This window comes from Paroedura picta, chromosome 11 (assembly GCF_049243985.1).
Source record: "Paroedura picta isolate Pp20150507F chromosome 11, Ppicta_v3.0, whole genome shotgun sequence".
Lineage (NCBI taxonomy): Eukaryota > Metazoa > Chordata > Lepidosauria > Squamata > Gekkonidae > Paroedura > Paroedura picta.
Genome location: NC_135379.1, coordinates 5958130 through 5978147, shown reverse-complemented (window position 1 = coordinate 5978147; position 20018 = coordinate 5958130). Strand labels below are relative to the sequence as shown.

The 20018-nt window shown below is 43.3% G+C and overlaps 1 protein-coding gene across 2 annotated transcripts in view; it reads right to left on the bottom strand.

The window, feature by feature from the left end:
- DPP6 (dipeptidyl peptidase like 6) overlaps positions 1-20018 on the bottom strand; it is a 479395-nt gene that overhangs the window by 396260 nt on the left and 63117 nt on the right. The window lies entirely within an intron of this gene.

The window sequence follows — 20018 nt, the reverse complement described above, 5'->3', positions numbered from 1 at the left end:
TGGTTCCCCAGATCAGTGGTCCCCAACCTGCGGGCCGCGGCCCGGCGCCGGGCCGCAAAGGCCATGGCGCCGGGCCGCGGCTCCCTCTCCCCGCCCCCCCCCCCCGCAGTAAAAGCTTCTTACTGCGGGGAGGGCGGGGAGGGAATCAGGGCCGGGCCGCACCCCGATCCACGGGCGCGGCCTGATCCGCGGGCGCGGTCGGGCGCGGCTCGCGGGCGCGGCCCGATCCGCGGGTGCGGCTCGCGGGTGCGGCCCGATTCGCGGGTGCGGCCCGCGGGCGCGGCCGGGCATGGCCCAATCCGCGGGCGCGGCCGGGCGCGGCTCGTGGGCGTGGCCCGCGCGGTCCCTGCGGGCGCGGCCCAATGCCCTGCCGGTCCCCAGCCTAATAAAGGTTGGGGACCACTGCCCCAGATGGTTCCATCCTATGTCCAATTATCCATCTGCTTCCTTTTTTACCCATCTAGTGCACCTCTGTGGGAACAATTGTTATTAGGGCTGTGCACGGCAGCGTCCAAATCAGCCGTTCCAGGCTGACGCAGCCAGCACCGCACCAGGGGCAGGAGGGGAGCTGCAGGCGCTGGTTCGTAACTTGGCGCACACACATAGGTGCGGAACTCCATGCCTGCATGTGTGAGCCTAATTACACACCAGTGCCCGTACCTCCCCCCCCCCCCCCGCTGCAGCGGCCTGGACCATTGCGCACAACCCTAATTGTTATTTATTATATCACCGTCACTGTAAGTGAGATTGTTTTATGGGGGTTTTAATGGGGAATTTTAATGGTTTTAATGTATTTATTTGTATCTGAAACACTGTAAACTACTGCAAGCCGCTTCCCTGAGAGTGGCGTTCACACAAATCATATTATTCTATTATTATTATTATTATTATTATTATTATTATTATTATTATTATTATTATTATTATGCCACCCTCCCTGAAGGCACAGGGTGGTTTACGCGAAACAGAAACGATAAAGATAACTCAGTTTATAACACTAATATAATGATAACAGCAAGCAACGTAACAGAACGATAGAATAATATGGAGAACATTAAATCAACGCATACTGATAGCTCAGTGGGTTGGGCGGATCTGCAGTGGTCGCCAAAGGAGGGAAGCTCGGGGAGGGGCATGTGAAGTGGTGGTTCAGATCAACCTCAACCGAATGCCTGGTGGAGGAGCTCCCTTTTGCAGGCCCTGCAGAACTGTTCGACATGCTGGGGACAGAGCATGGGAACTTCTGGATACCAAGCAGATGCTCCACTGGGCAGTCAAAGCCCCTTATTCTCCTGCTACCTGGAGCACCCCTAACTTCTCTCTATTATGCAATTCTTCTTCTGAGTTCCGCACAATTACAAATAAACGTATGGCCTGGAATTGTGCTGCTTCTGTCGTCTGTATAAGGATACCTCGCAGGAAATGTAACAGACATTCCAATTTACCATGACCAAGCTGCTCATTTTCACATAAGTTCCTCATTAGATCATCTCCCTAATTTATTCAAAGCTGGGATCAGATGCTGTGGCAATCAACTTGGGGCTTGTGCAGCTAGAAGCATTCTGCCTGGCAGCTTTCCACGTAGGCATTCCTACGAGCTTTCCTGCACAAATTGTTGTATGTGCTGCGACATCATGGGCAGATTGTGCTGCAGTTAGAGAAGTCCTTTAGCTGGACACAAGATGAGTCACGCTGTTGCCTGGGGAATGCTAGGTCTTCCCCCAGAAAAATAACTACAACTCCCATGCGGCATTGAGAGATCGTACAGGTTGTTCCAGATGCAGGAAATTTCCCTGTCCTTTCCATTCATGAAGTTTCAGACCAGTGGCACCTTTAAGACCAACAAAGTTTTATTCAAAGTATTAATTTATTCATTAATAAAGTTTTGGTCCAGCAGTGAAGAAGAAGAAGAAGAAGAAGAAGGAGGAGGAGGAGGAGGAGGAAGACGGAAGACGAAGAAGAGTTGGTTCTTCTATGCCGCTTTTCTCTACCCAAAGGAGTCTCAAAGCAGCTTACATTTGCCTTCCCTTTCCTCTCCCCACAACAGACACCCTGTGAGGTGGGTGAGGCTGAGAGAGCCCTAATATTACTGCTCAACAGCTTTATCAGTGCCGTGGCGAGCCCAAGGTCACCCAGCTGGCTGCGTGTGGGGGAGCGCAGAATCGAACCCGGATCGCCAGAAGTCCACACTCCTAACCACTACACCAAACTGGCTCTTTGTTAGTCTTAAAGGTGCCATTGGACCCGAACTTTGTTCTGCTGCTTCAGACCCACCTGAATCTATCTTTTCCATTAATGAAGCTGAGGCAGACTGTTGAAAGGGACAGAGGAGGACACTTTAATTCAATAACTCTTAGATATTAATGTTTTGTGTACTTGAAAATGTGGTGAACAGCAGATGGTGGTGGTGGTGGTGGTTGTCCAGGTAGGCACAAAGGAAAATACCATGTACAGTTGCCTTTTCCCCCTACTGCACACACAAGGATACCCTCAAGCCATTCCCTATCATTCATCTGGCACGATCCATAACCATACGGGTTAAACTTGGCTTCATTTTTACTGTGGTGGGTGGTGTTTGATCTGCCCTGTTTTTTCACTTGTGCAAACAGCAATTTCATGGTCTTGTTCATCAAGAACTGAGAAGTCTCAAACGCTAGAAAACAAGCCCCCTTGTTCCAAAGCGATTAGCTCCTTCCCCATAAATTTTACACGTCTTAGTCAGGATTTAGCAACCTCCAATTTCCACCTTTTGCAGAAAATAAATTTATATTTTGGCTCCGTTGGAATAACAGACTCCTGAGAGGCAATTTGGTTCCACTGCCGTTATAAATTTGTATTCTGTAGGCTTCTACTTCCCTAAATTGCATTTACTCATTTGGAAGACTACAGAGACAAAGGTTGCCCTGGAAAACACTGGGAAAATATGTTGCTCCTTATGTTACATTACAAACATAACCATAAATATACATTTCATAACATATCCAGAATGAATCCAAATCCAGTTCACACATGAAATATCAAGTAGGATTCAAGCTATAGTGTTCATTTGCATTCACTAGTAAAATAAGTACTTCTGAGTTATTGCTAACTCATTAAAAATCATGGAATAATAGAAATATATACATTTATTTGGATCGGTCGATTCCAAATACCATAGCTTTGTCCTGCCCACCTGCTGCTACACAGACTTTTAAAGTGATGGAGCATGCAAATGAGGAATGGGACTCTAATTCTAATTCTAATATTATATGCTCCCAATCGATTCTGTTTGGGGTCAATACATATATGACAAAATAATTTCATTTGTCCTTTCACACTGTGTTATGTGACCCTGTTGGTCCTTGACTTCCCATCATCTGCTTACAGCCAACTCGGTCATGGATTAGAAAAAGTAGCACAAACAGAACCAGAATCAAAACTATTTTGCTAGGAAGTAGAACCTTCTAGTGTTCCTGTGATAACATTTCAAAATGTGTTGGTGGGGCAGGGAGAGAGTACTGGTTTGCCACCTTCTGGTGGTAGATTACAGTATTTTCTTCTGTCCAGTGTCGATCAGTCTGAGCTCAGATTTCCAGAAATCAATCGGATGGTGTTGGCAGTTGAGCCTCTAGAGTAAATGATGTGTCCACATCCAGAAGTGTGTCTCAGGAGATTTGGTAGCTGCACACCTAGCCTCTCAGGAACATCTTGCAAATACTCATTTTCATTATCAACAGGCAGCTGGAGTTGCCAGGAAACATGCATTTTGTTGCCAAGCCTGTAAACCTGTCCTCAGCCTTCTTCTGCCACTGCCTTTGACCTGCTGAATTAGAGCTGGAGGGTGGAGGTGATTCTGACCCAATTCTTGACTGCAAGTCCAGTCATGCCTGCATCTCATTTTCCCTCCTGTGCAGCTTCTGCCAGCTCTGGGCTGGCTATACAGGGCCCCTCCTCTCCTGAGGAGCCTCGCTGTCACTGACCCCTGGCTGCTCCATGACAGAGAGAGACAGGATTGTTCCTTTTTGTTCACCTCACAACATTTATGTGTGAACACCTGGGACAATATGTTACCTTTAGGAAACATCTCCCAGATCTCCACAGAAGCATGCTGCATCACAGATTGAGTGTAGGACATTGCTTTGATAATTAAATGGCTAAGATCCCCCTGAGGGGCTAAACAACTAGGCCAGTTGTGTGGTGGCTTACTGCCCACAAACACACACACACACTGGATTCTTTCCTTTTCTGAAACACCCTCTGAATTCTCTCCTTCCAAGAAGCAATCTGTCTACTTGATCTGTGGCTCTAGGGGCCAATATTTGCACCATAAACGTGCGGAAGTCCTTCCTGCTGTTTTGTGGTAGTGGTAACTGCCCTAGTCTAGCTTCTCGTGCATGTTGAAATTCCTTCACACACACACACACATCACCATCACTGGCAGCCTTCAAGCCATGGTGGGACAAACACTGATCAGGGACACTTTAGTCTGATCCTGTATTGAACAGGGGGTTTGACTAGATGGCCTGTATGGATCCTTCCAACTCGATGATACTACAGAGTCCTGAGTCCCTCCCGGGGGGGGGGGGTGTTTTCCAACTGGTTCCCAAATTTATCTCGGCCCCGGCTCTCATTACATTAGATTAGAATAACATCAGACTAATATTAGATTGAGATCAGTGCCCCACCCTGAACAAGGAGGGATTATTAGAGATTATGGTCACCATTGCATAGTTGGTTAGTATGTGATTGTAATTTTAATGTAATTTTAATGGGGATTTTATTGGGGTTTTATTGTTTTAGAATTGTATGTGTAAACCGCCGTGAGGTTACAGCAAGCGGCGGTATAGAAATCTAACAATGAATGAATGAATGAATGAATGAATGAATGAATGAATGAATGAATGAATGAATGAATGAATGAATGAATGAATGAATAATATAGTTTGAGCCAATTGCTGGTCCTCATTGTTAGCTTGGCATGAAAACCAGCCAATGGTATGCCCTGGGAGAGCTTCTCAGCCTTGGATTCAGAGCAAAGTATTGTGCTGATTCAGGTCATTCCTGAGATTTGACTGTGCCTTTGACCCCAGGTGTGTGGGCCTCACAGGGCATTCCTGTGCCTAGGCTTCAGCAATTATTATTATCATCGTATTATTTATTCGACTTCTATCCTGCTGCTCCTGGCACAGCCGGCTCACAGCGGCTCACAACCACAAAAAAACAGTGTAATCAATAAAAACATTTCCAATAATGTTTCCTGAAGGAGTCGACTTCTGAGGCTCCTTAAAAGTACATCCTCACAGCCATCACCTCAGCTAAGTTTCCTGTCCTACTTTCTTTTAGGCACCTGTCCAAAAAAATAAATATTCTTTCTTCCCAAGCATTTGAACTTCTTAATTGTTTGTTCAAGCTGCTTCAAGCCTGAAGAATGAAATAAAGATTATTTCGGCTTCCAAAAGTTTTATACTCCATATAATACTTTTTTATCCATTAAAAAAAAGGTTTTTTATGGATGGTTTTGAAAGGTTCTTAATCTTAATGATTTTTATGTTTTTATGTTGTGATCCGCCTCGAGCAAGTCTCTGAAGAGGAGGAGCTTAAGCTCTGAAAATATCCAATAGCAATGGACGTTCTGTTTGGGTTCAAGGAGAAAAGAGGTTTGGTTTGAGTTACTGTTTATAAGCGGGAATTATTATTCCCCTTTTCATATCATGATAATCATTCAGAGAATTTCTCCCGTGCCTCATTCCATCCAGAATGAATCACTTCTGCTTCTGGGTAATAGCGCCTTATAATGTCCACTGAAACTAATTTGATGCTCTCCACACAATCTCACCGATTCCAGCCTACCACGGACACGCAGGCTCAATCTAATTACTCTCCCTGTAATGTGCTTAACCAGATTATCTCATTAATACTAGTTCTATTAATAATTTTTTTTTAGAGATCAACTCTGTGCCAGCACTCTGTAAGGCAAAGCTCTCATCAAGTGGACTCCCAATCTAATTAACATACACAGGGCACAAGTACAGGGAATTATCTGATTTGACAAAGGAATCTGAGAGTATAGCTCATGGGAAGAGAAAACAGGTAGAAAGACAAAGGGGGATATTAAAATTGCTAAGAAAAGCATTCTAGCAGTACTTGGCAACCGTATACCCCCTCTCTGAGAGCCAGCTTGGTGTAGTGGTTAGGAGTGTGGACTTCTAATCTGGCATGCCAGGTTCGATTCCGCACTCCCCCACATGCAACCAGCTGGGTGACCTTGGGCTCGCCAAAGCACTGATAACTATAATAAGTGCTTCATATGCATTACCTTGTAATCCCAAGAACAGCTGTGGAAGGCAGGTCCGCATCATTATCCCCATACTGCAGACGGGGAGATGTCTTGCTTAGACCAGCTAGTGACAAGACCAGGGCTTGGATCCCTACAACAGAAATAACTGAGAAGTACTTCTTTTACTAACAAATGCAAATGAACACTATAATTCGAATCCCATTTGGTATTTCTTGTGTGAACTGGGATTAAATTAGTCCTGGATGTATTCTGAAACTGATATTTACTGTCGTATTTATTCTGTAACAACATTTCCTGTTTACTCTCTGGTCATTTATACGCTCTGATCTTTTATGGATGCCTTAGGATGATCTTGCGTTGAGCAGGGGGTTGGACTAGATGGCCTGTGTTGCCCCTTCCAACTCTATGATCCTATGATCCCTTTGAAGTTCAACTGATCTCTCTCAGGGATTGTGGCCTCTCTTCTTCTACAATTCTCTGAAAAGACTCTCCATCTCTGAGAACAAAGATGCAGACTATGGAGTGTGACTCCATCCTCCATCGTAGACAGCTCAGCCTAGAATCTGAGATCTCTACCCTTTCTATCGGAGTTCCTATAATAAAGTAGATATATTAGACTGAAGAAGTACTGTCTGCGGGCTGCATAATCTTGTTTGTTGCTTTCTTGCCTGTAGTCACAATAGAACATGTTTGTTTACTTCCGTTGTGTTTATCTTTGAGCACTCTGCTATCTACGTGCAGGTATGTATACATACTGAGCCAGTTTGGTGTATTTCTTAGGACTTCTGATCTGGCGAGCCGGGTTTGATTCCCCGCTCCTTCCCCACATGCAGCCAGCTGGGTGACCTTGGGCTCGCCACGGCACTGATAAAGCTGTTCTGACTGAGCAGGAATATCTGGGCTCTCTCAGCCTCCCCTCCCTCACAGGGGTGACCAATGAGATCATAACACAGCCACCATCTGAACTGGGGATTCCCTGATCTGTAGTTTAATCCTTTGTCTGCCAGTGCTCAAGATAACTCAAGAGATACCTTATCTTTTGTCACACAGAAAACAAAGATTAGGTCTCGTACAGAAGAAATGGGGGAGGGGGGGAACATCCTTGATACAGAATAGAGGTTCAAAATACATCCTGAAATGTTAAACACATCTGGATTCTCCGTAGCTTTATCTGTAGATTTCTGCAGGTCTCTTGTTTATGGTGGGAAAACAGACAACAGACAGCTCTGCAATTCTGCATTGAAGCAAACAAGATGAATGAAATTAAGTCTTCAAGAGAATAAACAGAAGCTTAAAGAATCCATCAAAACATCTGGCGACAGAAATCTTAGCGGTAGGTGCCATTACAAAAAGACTTTAATACAGATGGGCAGATTAGCATTAGAGTAAGTGATTTTTCTCTGAGAGCTCAGTGCCAGCTAATACTTGCCTCCTGAATCCCATGAGTCACAGCACTGAAAAAGCCAGGCACAGATGGATCGGTCTCTTTGCAGGGATGGGCTGTGACTTTGGATCCCCGGTGGTGCAGCAGCCTCCCCTGGGGACTGCAACCTGCAACAGAACTCCCTTATGGAAGACCAATTACGTGGCGGCAGCAGGTAAGCGGCAGTACAGCAATCCATGTTATCTGAAATGCCCCATGATGCAAGGAAGCATGTTACATCTTCCAGCAGCAACTACAATGTTGCCACAAGCACCTCAACCATCATAATCCACACCCCCTTGACTTATTTAGATATTTATATTGCGCTTTGCTCAACAATTTATCTTATCTGAAGAAGATATGGTTTTTATACCCCACTTTTCACTACCCAAAGGAGTCTAAAAGTGGCTTACAAACAACTTTCCCTAACTTTCCCCACAACGGACACCCTATGAGGTAGGTGGGTCCGAGAGAGCTCTAAAAGAACTGCTCCACAAGAATGGCTCTAAGAGAACTGTCATTAGCCCAGCTGGCTGCATGTGGAGGACTGGGGACTCAAACCCAGTTGTCCAGATTACAGACTGCTTTTTCAACATGGGTTTTGTGAAATCTTGGGGTTAATTGACAGCACTGGAAGGGTTTCCCAAATGGGTGGGAGTTCATTATACAGTCACACAAACCCACCCACCCCTTCTAAAATGGCCACCTGGAGAATGTGGGAAGGGGAGGGGCCCCAGGTAGGCATCTACACAGCTGTGTTTTCCTACAATAATCTGCATAATCATGCCACTTCTGAGGTTTCTCAAAGCCTGAAGAATGTTTCAGGGGTTTCTCAGTGGTAAAAAAAAAAGTTGAAAAAGGCTGCTGTACACCGTGCTGGGTCTCTGAAAAAGTAAGCAGTGACTCAGAAAAACTCAGACCCTGCCACGAATTTTGTCAATCTTTAAGGTGCTGCTGGGTTCTTGTTCTTTTTTTACTGCAACAGACAGAAAAACATGGCTACCCATCTTGCGCCACAATGGGGACCCAAATAACTTACAGCATCATCTTCTTCCCTCGTCCGTTTTATCCTTACAACAGTAACCCCTGTGAGCTACATCAGGCTGAGAGAGTGACTCTGGGATTTGAATGTGGGCTAGACTCTAGGCCAGTTCTAACCACCCCACCCCACCATCTGTTATTGTATATCATTAGGAAAGTACAACTGACCTAGGTATGCATTTCTACAAAAATTAATTCCATGAAATTCTAATGCAATAATCCTCTGGAATCTTTTCAGCCAGGAAACAGAACTGGGCAATCTGATCAAACCCTCCTTAGTTTTTGAGGGAAATTATTATTGCTGCCTTGAAACAGAAGAAGAGAGTTGGTTTTTATACCCCGCTTTTCACTACCAGAAAGAGTCTCAAAGTAGCTTACAGTTGCCTTCCCTTCCACTCCTCATAACAGACTCCTTGTGAGGAAGGTGGGGCTGAGAGAGCTCTGAGAGCACTGCTCTGTGATAACAGCTCTAACAGGATTGTGACTGGCCCAGCTGGCTGCATGTGGAAGAGTAGGGAATCAAACTTGGCTCACCAGATTAGAGGCTACCACTCTTAACCACATCACTAACGATTGCAACATGCCTTGCTTTAAAAGGGAAAAGCAAATATTAAAGAATGCACAGAAGTAGTATTGAGTGCAATATTCCAGGGGATTGACTGGCTGTTTTGACAAAGGATTATCATTGGTTGTATTTGGTCTACTGATGTAACAGAACTGATTTTTGCTATATATTCCCTGTCATGTAAGGAGATCATAGTCTGACGAAGAGCGCTTGCACTCGAAAGCTCACGCCCTGAATAAATCTTTGTTGGTCTTAAAGGTGCTACTGGACTCTGATTTTATTGTGCTCCTTCAGACCAACACGGCGACCCATTTGAATCACATATTATTTATGTGATTTATGTCCCGCCACTCCCATACAATGGCTCATAGTGGGTCACAAAGTCCTCATTAAAAAACCCATTAAACCCCCCATTAAAAGGACATACCAATACGATACAGAAGAACCACAGCAACAAGGCAATAAAATAACTATCCACCCACCCAAAAGACTGATACACGGACTATCGGGAAGGGAGAGGGGGCCTAGCTGGCAACAACCTCAGGTTCTAGCACCAGTCCTGGGACGGTGGGGTGGACGTGATCTTCCTCACTGTCCTGGCCTCAGCCAAAGGTCTGGTGGAAGAGCTCCATTTTGCAGGCCCTGCGGAATGCAGACAGCTCCCACGTACATTCACAAATGTGTACTATCAATAAATTCTAAGAATCAAAGGGAGCAAATTTAATATTAATTCAAATATTGAAACAATCTTGCAATTCTGTCCGTAAAAGCTACTACTATCCTCCCCGCTTCCCAATAACTAGGCCAATTACTCATATACACTTTTTTGGATAACTTGTTTCCTATTTATAAGCCTGAACTGGAAGGGTTTTTATTTTAAGTGTATGTGCAGATCCTTTCCATTTTTTTGAATCTTCACAAGAACTTCTGAAACGAAAACCCAACATTACAAACAGTTCTTTTTAGGAAACTTCAAACAAAAAAAAAATTATTTAATAGACACGGTATATAAAGTTCATGAGAGAAATGCTTCTGTTTTACAACTGATTATTCCACTAGCCAGGTTCTTGCGAAAAATAATTCTCAGCCCCCAGAGCGTATTATGAGATGGCATTAGCAAAAGAATTTTTCATGCTCACGTAATGGCTTTCATTTCTGGAGGAGGAGGAGGAGGAAAAAAGCAATACAAACCCCACTCATGGGACGCTGTGGTTGTTTTATCCTTTTGCAGAAAAGCTGTTCGACAGACACGCAGAAAAGAAATAATGATGAAACATTTTCCAGTTGTTTTCCAGTTGTTTATGAAAATTAGGGCTGCATTGAAGACTCAGTCACACCCAATTTGAGAACCATTTCACACACAATATACATGAAAACATAGCTTCATGAGGGTATGCCCTAAAATACGTATGATAGCAACAATCTAGCATTGAAAACATGCATATCACACTGGTATATCTGCTATATGGCTGGCATTATACCCTGCAAGTTGAGCATTGGCCACCTCATGAGAAGGAAGGACTCCTTGGAGAAGAGCCTAATACTGGGTGTGATTGAGGGCAAAAGAAGGAGGGGACGACAGAGAATGAGGTGGCTGGATGGAGTCACTGAAGCAGTCAGTGCGAGCTTAAATGAACTCTGGGGAATGGTAGAATATAGGAAGGCCTGGAGGATCATTGTCCATGGGGTCGCAATGGGTCGGACATGACTTTGCAGCTAACAACAAGTTGAGCATTATGGCAAACCTGCAGGTTTGGTGTTGCTTGGGCAATACAGACAGTGACAGGGGCAATTTTTTAAAAAGAAAATGTTCCTTTTCCATAGAAATATTTCCACCCCACATATGTAAATACAGTCTGTTTATCTATGGTTGTTAGAACTGTTGTGCTGTAAGTCTATCCATGTTAGATGGGTTAACTGCAGAATATGAAACAAGGACAACCCCCAAATTCTTGTAAATAGTCCAGGCTTCTACATGGTACATCTGCCTTCCCTTGCTAACATTTTGTCAACATTGTTTGACTTGTTTATTAAAATGTGAATTGGAAAATTTAAAAAAAATTCCAGAAATAACACATACCTTCGATACAGCTCTTGGCTCCCCTGAAATCAACCATTTCATCCTTAGAGAAATGGGGAGCAAGTTCGTAATTGTTTACCGTTGACACTTCAAGCCAATTTGAAGCTGAAATGCATTAGTCCTTATGGGTTAATGGAACGATACTCCATTTAAAAGTGTTCCACTTAAGAGAAGAGGACTGTTTTACTTTCCATTTTCTGTGGGAACACATGCATGAATAGAAACCCTGCTAATACAGTATTGAATATTAGTCTCTTATGTGGCTCACTGTGCTTCCTGTCTCTCACATGGTTTTTTTTATAAGTGTAATGATTGTCTAATGTAACCTTCTCCTCATGGTACCCACACTTGGGACAGCCTGTATCAAAGGCTCCTTCTATGTTGTCCAGTCCTTTGGAATGGCCTACCAGAACCACTGTGGTGGGAACTTTTATGCACTAAGCTCAGAAAACGACAAAATAGAGTTTTATTCCAGAAAGCATTTGGTGGCAGGGGTGGCCAAACTGTAGCTTTCCAGATGTCTATGGGGACTACAGTAACCATAAGCCCCTGCCAGCCATGGACATCTGGAGAGCCAGTTTGGCCACCCCTGTGAGGGTGAACAATTTCAGCACATTTGGCTGTTTGTTTTGTCTGTTATTGTATCCATTAAAAAAAAGAAATCTTGTTAACTGGATTGTTACGTCCTTGTGACCTGGTGTTGCATGGTTAGCTACCTTGAGTCTGAGGAAATAAGGAGGAATATAACCATTTAAAATAAACAACTGCAAGACAGTGTTTTATGCAAGTGGGTAACAATAATCTGAGAGGGATTTAACAAACACAACTAATTAGGCTGATCTGGCCCATCTACACCCTACAGCAGCACCAGGCACAATACAAATAGCGGAGGGAGGGGGGATGGGAAGAATTAAAGGCTACAAGCAGGGAATCTGCAAGGACTTGCAGGGGTGAGCTCAGTTTCTCATATATCTGCCCCCCACATTTCCTTTTCCCCTCTTTGACAGATCCCAATAGCCTCTCCTCTCTTTCCTGCTTCCTCATCTCCTCACTCACCAGCCTGCCAACTTCATCTACCCTAACCCATCTCCAGCTTTCCCTCCTTCCCTACCCCTGGCAGTGTAGCATAAGCATGGCAGCTGCTCGTGATACCAAGCCCCACTGCACCTGTCCCTGGTGAGTTATCCTCTATCACTGGACATTACTGGGGGGTGTTGAAGGATAGGATCTTTTTGGTCTCCATCTTTGGTCTCCATCTTTGCTCCCCCCCCCTTGCTTTCCTTTACAAAAATCATGGTTTGGAAGGCCCAGCAACATTATTGTGGTCACCTAGCAAGGTCTTTCTTCATTCTTCGATGAAGCATTCTTCAAGGTCTATTATTTGGGGCAGTTTTAACCCCCTCCCCAAGTTTTTTGGCTTTTTTTTAGATTTCCGATTTTCCTGCAAACCTGGGACTTCCTTTGGGTACATCAAGAAACCTCCTTATATGTCTAGCACCATTGAGCATAGGATCTATAGTATGGTTCAGAATTAAATATCAACATCATCAAATGCATATAATAAGCAATGCACAACTAGGATAGGTCATGGTGCAACACAGTTCATTGTTGACCAGTCTTCCTCACTGAACTATAAAGCTCGATCATCTATTGAATGAAGAGAAGACAATACCCTGGTCATGCCAAAGGTCAGTGAACCTTAGCTCAGTTTTCCAGTCTTCTGGCAGATGATTTATTTTGTGAATTAAAAATGAAGGCACACTTGAAACAGTTTATTTTTATGGTATGTTGAAATGAATCACCCACCCCAAAAGGACCCCACACCTTCAGTTTCTGAATAAGTAACTGCTTTTTAATCAGTAGTGACTCATGGAGACACACAGTGCATGTGACATCCTCTGGCAGGGGAAGGCAATAGGTCTGCTAAGTGTCTGAATCAATTATTCAATCACATCTGACACAGAAACACACCAGCATTAACCACACTGAGTTATCACAGGAGACTGAGAACCAATTAATTACCTGTGCCATACCTGCAGTCCTATCTTGGCACACTGGGCCACACCAGCATCAAATCTGAGACTTACCAAATAGAGGTAGCAATTAGGGACCGGATACATAGAAGTCTAGGCCAGAGCTATGGTTCCCGATGAGAAATGCCAGCCTCCAGGTGGGACCTGGAGATCCTCCAGAATTACAGCTCATCTTCAGACTACAGGGATCAGTTCCCATGGAGAACTGTGGCCTTTGTCCTCTCCAGGATCCATCCCCAAGGGTTTCCCAACCTGGATCTGGCAACCCTAATGGCCAGGGGCGATTTGGCAATCCTACTTCTAATAGAACAATAAGGATTTGTGTGCTTTCTAGGCAGCTCCAGACCATTCTATAAATGAATACGAAAGAGAAGCATGTTGTCCAACTCTTCCTTTAACAGGATAGACCACCTCCACTGAGACTGAATTAGCTTCCCACCTGCATCTTTTGAGATCTCCGATTCAATGAAGGGGCTGCATTTTCCCTCCGCCTCACTAGAACGACTGGAGTCCCTCTGTTGATAGGACACCTTTCTTACAGCCCATCATGTAGTTCCACTCACTTCTGTGAGACCTTGTGCCCATATAACCTTTTCTTTGTTATCACTATGTAGATTAGACAAAAACTATTATAACCCCACCCACCCCATACTGAAGGCTTCTTTTAATGTAATCCAGATAATCCATGAGAACTAGGAAGTTGCCCTACTGGCCTCCGTGTGCTATTAACTACCACAACAAATTGGCTGGAGGTACCCTAGCCCCAGAGAAGGATGCTTGGCCTCAACCAGAGACAGGGCCTTTTTGGCCCTGGTTCCTGCTTGGTGGAATGAGCTCCTGGGAAATCAGGGCCCTGACGGAACTCCTAGAGTTCCTCAGGGACTGCAAGACGGAGCTGTTCCGCTAAACCAGGCTTTCTCAATCAGGGTTTTGCAAAACCTTGGTGCTCCTTGACTATCCTGGAAGGATTTCCTGAATGGATGAGAGCGAATTAATGTTTCATACTTTAAAAAAAATGTAAAATATTTATCTGGTGATATGACCATATATGGTCATGTCGATCTGTTTCCCCCCCCCCCATCCCAAACTGGCCAATGATAAGCCTGGAGGGGGTGGGAAGGGGATGATGAGAGGTTGATATTCTACATCCAGTCTACATAGAAATATGACTGGGGGGGGATTAAACCCATTATTTATAGCATTCTTTATGCCTCTAGTTCAGAATTTGAGAGTCACACATTTAAATGGCAAGTAAAGAATATTAGGCTAAACTGTCCTCAATTAAGACTGCTTCACTTCAGTGAAACCAATTCCCCTCCACATGCCAAGTTCATCGTTACAAGTGGGTACAACATCATAAATTTCAGAACAATTATGTCTTTTCAGAACTTTGGCTCATTCATTTGCCAAAATGCTTGTGAGAATGGTCAGCCTCCACAGGGAATGAGTGGCCAAACTGTGGCTTTCCAGATGTCCATGGACTACAATTACCCTGAGCTCCTGCCAACATGGTGCTGGCAGGGGCTCATGGTAATTGTTGTCCATGGACATCCGGAAAGCCACAGTTTCGCCACCCCTTCCATAGGGTTTGCTACAATCAAAATAATACAAAAATTACACACCAACTCCTCCTTGCATACAAGACTCAGCTTCCACATAATGAGAAAATCACCATGCCAATGCACGGTCCTTCAAGTTATAATAATGCACACTGAATTCGTGAAAAGAAAACAAAACCTTGATCCTCTGCCAAAGTTATCAAACTGAAGATGAACCAAGAGGCATTTTAAACCTTATTAGGAGTAATTAGTAAGGCCAATCAAGTGACTACAAAGAAAAACAGAAACTGAGAAGCTCTTCGCCCCAAAGGAAGAATTTATATTCTGCTACCCAATTGCCTAGCCTGTTTCCTCCCAGTGCAGTATTTGGGTGGGGGGAGTTGATAAATGTATTAAGTCTGAAAGGTAAGGAACAAGGAACAACAAAAAGGAAAGAGGAGTACAATTTACAAGAATGAATGGGAAATGTAAGAGGAAGGACACTGACCTCTGAAACCAATTAATGGGGAAGGAACCACAGATGAACTGTAGACCCATAGAAAGGAAGAATAATCGCAAGAGATTCTATCAAATGCACACCCCATTTAGGAATGGAAGCAATCTAAAAATGAGATATTCATTAGAGTATGAGTCCCTGCCAGCTCATGTAGTCCATGGACATCTAGAGAGCCACTGTTTGGTCACTCCTGGTCTAAGGGATATCTCATTTTCAGATTGCTTACATTCCTAAGTGGGTTGTTCATGTAATGGAATCTCTTGCTAATATTCTTCCTTTCAATGGATCTAATGTTAATGAATCTACTTCTCATAGGAATTGTAGTCCGTGGACATCTGGAGAGCCACAGTTTGGCCATGCCTGCATTAGACTATTCTCGTCTAGATCTTAATGCCTCTAGATGCCTTTTCGCCACACAATTCTGAAGAAGAAGAGTTGGTTCTTATATGCCGCTTTTCTCTACCCAAAGGAGTCTCAGAGAGGCTTACAGTCACCCCTTTCCTCTCCCCACAACAGACACCCTGTGAGGGAGGGCCCAAGGTCATGCAGCTGGTTGCATGTCGGGGAGGGGAGTGAGGAATCAAACCTGGCTCGCCGGATTAGAAGTCCGCACTCCTAACCACTACACCAGGGGTAGTCAATCTGTGGTCCTCCAGATGTGCATGGACTACAATTCCCATGAGCCCCTGCCAGCGTCCATGAACATCTGGAGGACCACAGGTTGACTATCTCTGCACTACACCAAACTGGCTCTTCCAGTTTTGGAAGAAGCAGGGGAAACGCCCTTGGAGCCTGCCAGCACCTTTTCTGATGCCCAACACCTGTTCTAGCAAGTGGGCGGGGTCAGGCAGGGCTTTTGCTCAGCAAGGCTTCTGATTGGCTGTGCAGATTCCCCTCCCCCCCCCCCAATGTTGCTTTGGCAGTAGTTGCCACCACAGCACCAAACCTACACTGTTTTACTGAAGTTAAGATTGTGGCTGGTTCTGCCTCCTGAAGCAACCATTCTGTTGCTGAGTCTATCGCGCCATGTTGGAATTCCAGATGTCTCCACAGGTTCAAAAAGTTTGGAGACCCCTGGCCTATGCTACACACATCCTATACAATCCAGTCTTGGGGAAGGATTAAAGATCAGCTAACTTTTGCTTTTAGCTATTCTGAACCTTTTAAAGGCATGTTATTGTTACTGGTTACATCCATCAACCCTGGCTTGCTCTTTTGCAAATATTTAGGACAACATCTAGCATAATTACTGGACCATATTGTGGAGTTAAGTTGTGGCAATCATTTCATGGCTAAATCAAGATACCTTTATATCTTGATTTAGGAGAACAAGCTTGTGGAGAGCGGTTAGTCTATAAATCTAATGATAATTATTATTATTCAATAATAATTACACTTATTATTGAAAAGGGACAGTAAATGCATCACCCCCCACCTCCAGTTTACAAACAAAGATGATGCAAACAGATTAAGCTTTTCCTCTTCCTTCTTTTGAGACCTCCCAGTCAAATCAAATTCATTGAAAGCATAAATGGAGCTAGTAAATGAGGTCACTCACGCCTGATACTGCTGATTAAATACACTACAAAATGCACAAAAGCAATCCATTCGTTTGTGTATATAACTGTTGCATTTTAGCCCCTATGTAATGTTAAACTTTTTGAATTTCTCCATTTACTCGAGAGCATGGATCTTAATTTGGAATGCCTCCATTTACCTTGGGGAACATGGATTCTCATATAGTTTACCTTCCCAACACTTAGGTCAAGGTATTCCACCAAGCTAAACAGCATAGTGATCTATCAACCCATGAGCACGTATTAGCAACCCATTAGCAATCATTTATATTCTGCATCACAAGGAAGTTAGGTTGGGGTGAAGAGAAAAATAACTAAAAATGAAAGAAACCTTCGGCCACATCAGGACATTCAGATGAAGGAATTGCCACACTAAGAGGAATAATCCTGAACAGTCAACGGGGCTGCCCTTAAGGCAAATGCCCTAGGACTGCACCTTAAGGCTCCAATGTGATACAAACTTCCTTAGAAGCTGGCCCACCATCCTTCCACACACATTGGATAATGGACTTTCAATGCACTTAAGATGCAAATGCTCCTGTTTTGCACAGCCCATTCCACATACATTGGATAATTAACTTTTTTAGAAGGAGATTTTCCTGTTTTGCACAGGAAAATCCAGCGGCAAAAGCAAAGAGTTTAATGGCACTTCTGAATATACATAGGAGTAGACTTCAGGGATGGCTGGAAACTTTTGTTCCTTCATGAGAATCCCCAAGTTTGACAAATAGACATACCACAATAGAATACACACACACACACATTTTAAACAAAGAAATAAAACATTTTAATTCATGTATAACAAAAATAACTTCTTCTACCAGCTGCTTTAATTAGGAATTCAAGACATCAAAAATGCATGGCTCAAATGTAAAGTTGACATGAATACACTACAGAAGGCAGACAAGTGGCATTACAACATTTTCCGCAGGTTGTCTCACATGCTGTAAGAGTGAAACAGCTCAATTTAGCAAGGATTCTTTTTTTGATGAAAGAAGATCAATATACACTTAGCTAGTTGTCAGAATGTTAACCTACTGGGGAAGGGTAAAGAAATCTCAGACATAAGATGCTAGAATGACTGGTGACCTTCAATAATCATCAATTAAATCATGGGAAGCGGCTATGGATAATACGTGCTCATGATTTAAAGACAAGGTAGATAAAGATACAAGATACTGGAAAGAAAAAAAGACCAAATATTAGTCGCTCACTTACCACCTAACTGTAGCATTGTTGTTCATGACAGCCCAGGCGCTAATCATACTCTTCATGGCTACAGTATAAACAGAGTATTGTGGAGCTTGTGCCAACCAACAAAACTAATTCATGATTTTTGGAACAACCACAATCCTGCAAGGACACTAAATCTTTACATGGCACCTTTAATTCAAAACTGGCAATGTTTTCCTCCTAAAAGTTCTATTAACAACAGGACTGCTGCAAGTTCAGGAGACAGTGGACCCAAAAATGAAAGGTTCTTAAGGGTTTTTTTTTTTTTTGGAAATCCTAAAACTTGTTCTTTGTGAATGAATGTTACACTCCCTTCCCCTTTGGAATAAGCCAACAATCTGGTTTAGTAAGTGATACCTTGATTTAGGAGAACAAGCTGTACAGAAATAGCCAGTATTTTCTGGCTTGAAGTATTCCAAGGCCAATTAGGCGAATCTACTTGGGGGAGGGATACATACCAGATTATAGGTTGTAATAGCCAAATCCTGCTCTGTAGTAACAAAGACAAGTAAACCTTTCAATTACTGCTGAGGGCTGGAACAGGTTTTTTGTAGCTTGCAATTTTCTTGCTTATTAGCATGTGTCAAAATTCAATCTGAAAGTGTAGAGGGTGTTGTTGTTTTTAAATGAGATAAACATGATAGATGAATCAGGGATAATCAGGGCGGTGATTCTTATGCCTGTGATTCAATAATATCAGCTCCATTGACGCAAAGACAATCTATAACCTGCACAATGAAGAACAGACCCACAAGACTTCAAACCAGACAACTGTGGAATTAACAGAGCCTGGCTTCCAGCCAGTTTCAACACTGATTTCAATGGAGGGGAAAAAATCAATTCAGCAATGCTTACCTCTTGTTCTTAGTTCATTCACTATGGGACTCAGGATTAAGTTTGTGGATCTATTCCACCCTACAGAACTTAGAGGAACAACTAAAAACTGAGCCAGAAAGAACACAGAGCAGTTTGAGTAGGCAGTAATAATGAAATTCCTTCCTCCCCATTTCTTCTAAGTGCAGAGATCATCAAAAGATAATGGGCTGTAGGTTTCTCTTTTATTAATACTGTGACATTGTACATGCAAATTAGATTAATTCTGTAGTATAATCAGGCAGCAGACATCTCAGATGGTAAATTATTCTTTTAGTCACGGTGCAGTCAAAAGGGGTACAATGACCTTTAGAAGTGCAGTCTAGGAGAGGAAAAATAATAATAGTTTTTCACAGTTCCAGCATCAAGTGTTTTACTCCCCTCTGAAGGGTTATTTTAAAAAAAAGAAAGACATGGCCACTGTTTAATGTAATGTCCCATTATTAAACTGTTTGCACAAGTTCCCTTTACTTGAATTTGCTAGTCACATAGAAATGTATCTCCCTATTTAAAATATTATTGCGGGGGGGGGGGGAGGCCAAGACGCAGTACTGTGCTAGAAGAAGCACGTCCTTTCAAAAAAAGAAAGAACGAATATAGTGAGTCACCAGCACAGGGTTCAGCTAAAAGGATGCGGAATACTTGAGACACTTTTCAAAATCTCAGGAGAACAAGAGACCAAAACACTCCCCCCCCTCCCAGGATACACTTTCATTCCTTGCACTGACATTTCACTAGGTATCAGCATGCAAGAAACAGTTCGCAAAAAACACTTTTAAAAAGCAACCAACAGGTGAACCTTTTAATCTGTACAGCAGTTATAAAATTATTATTATTATTATTATTAGAAGGAAAATAAAC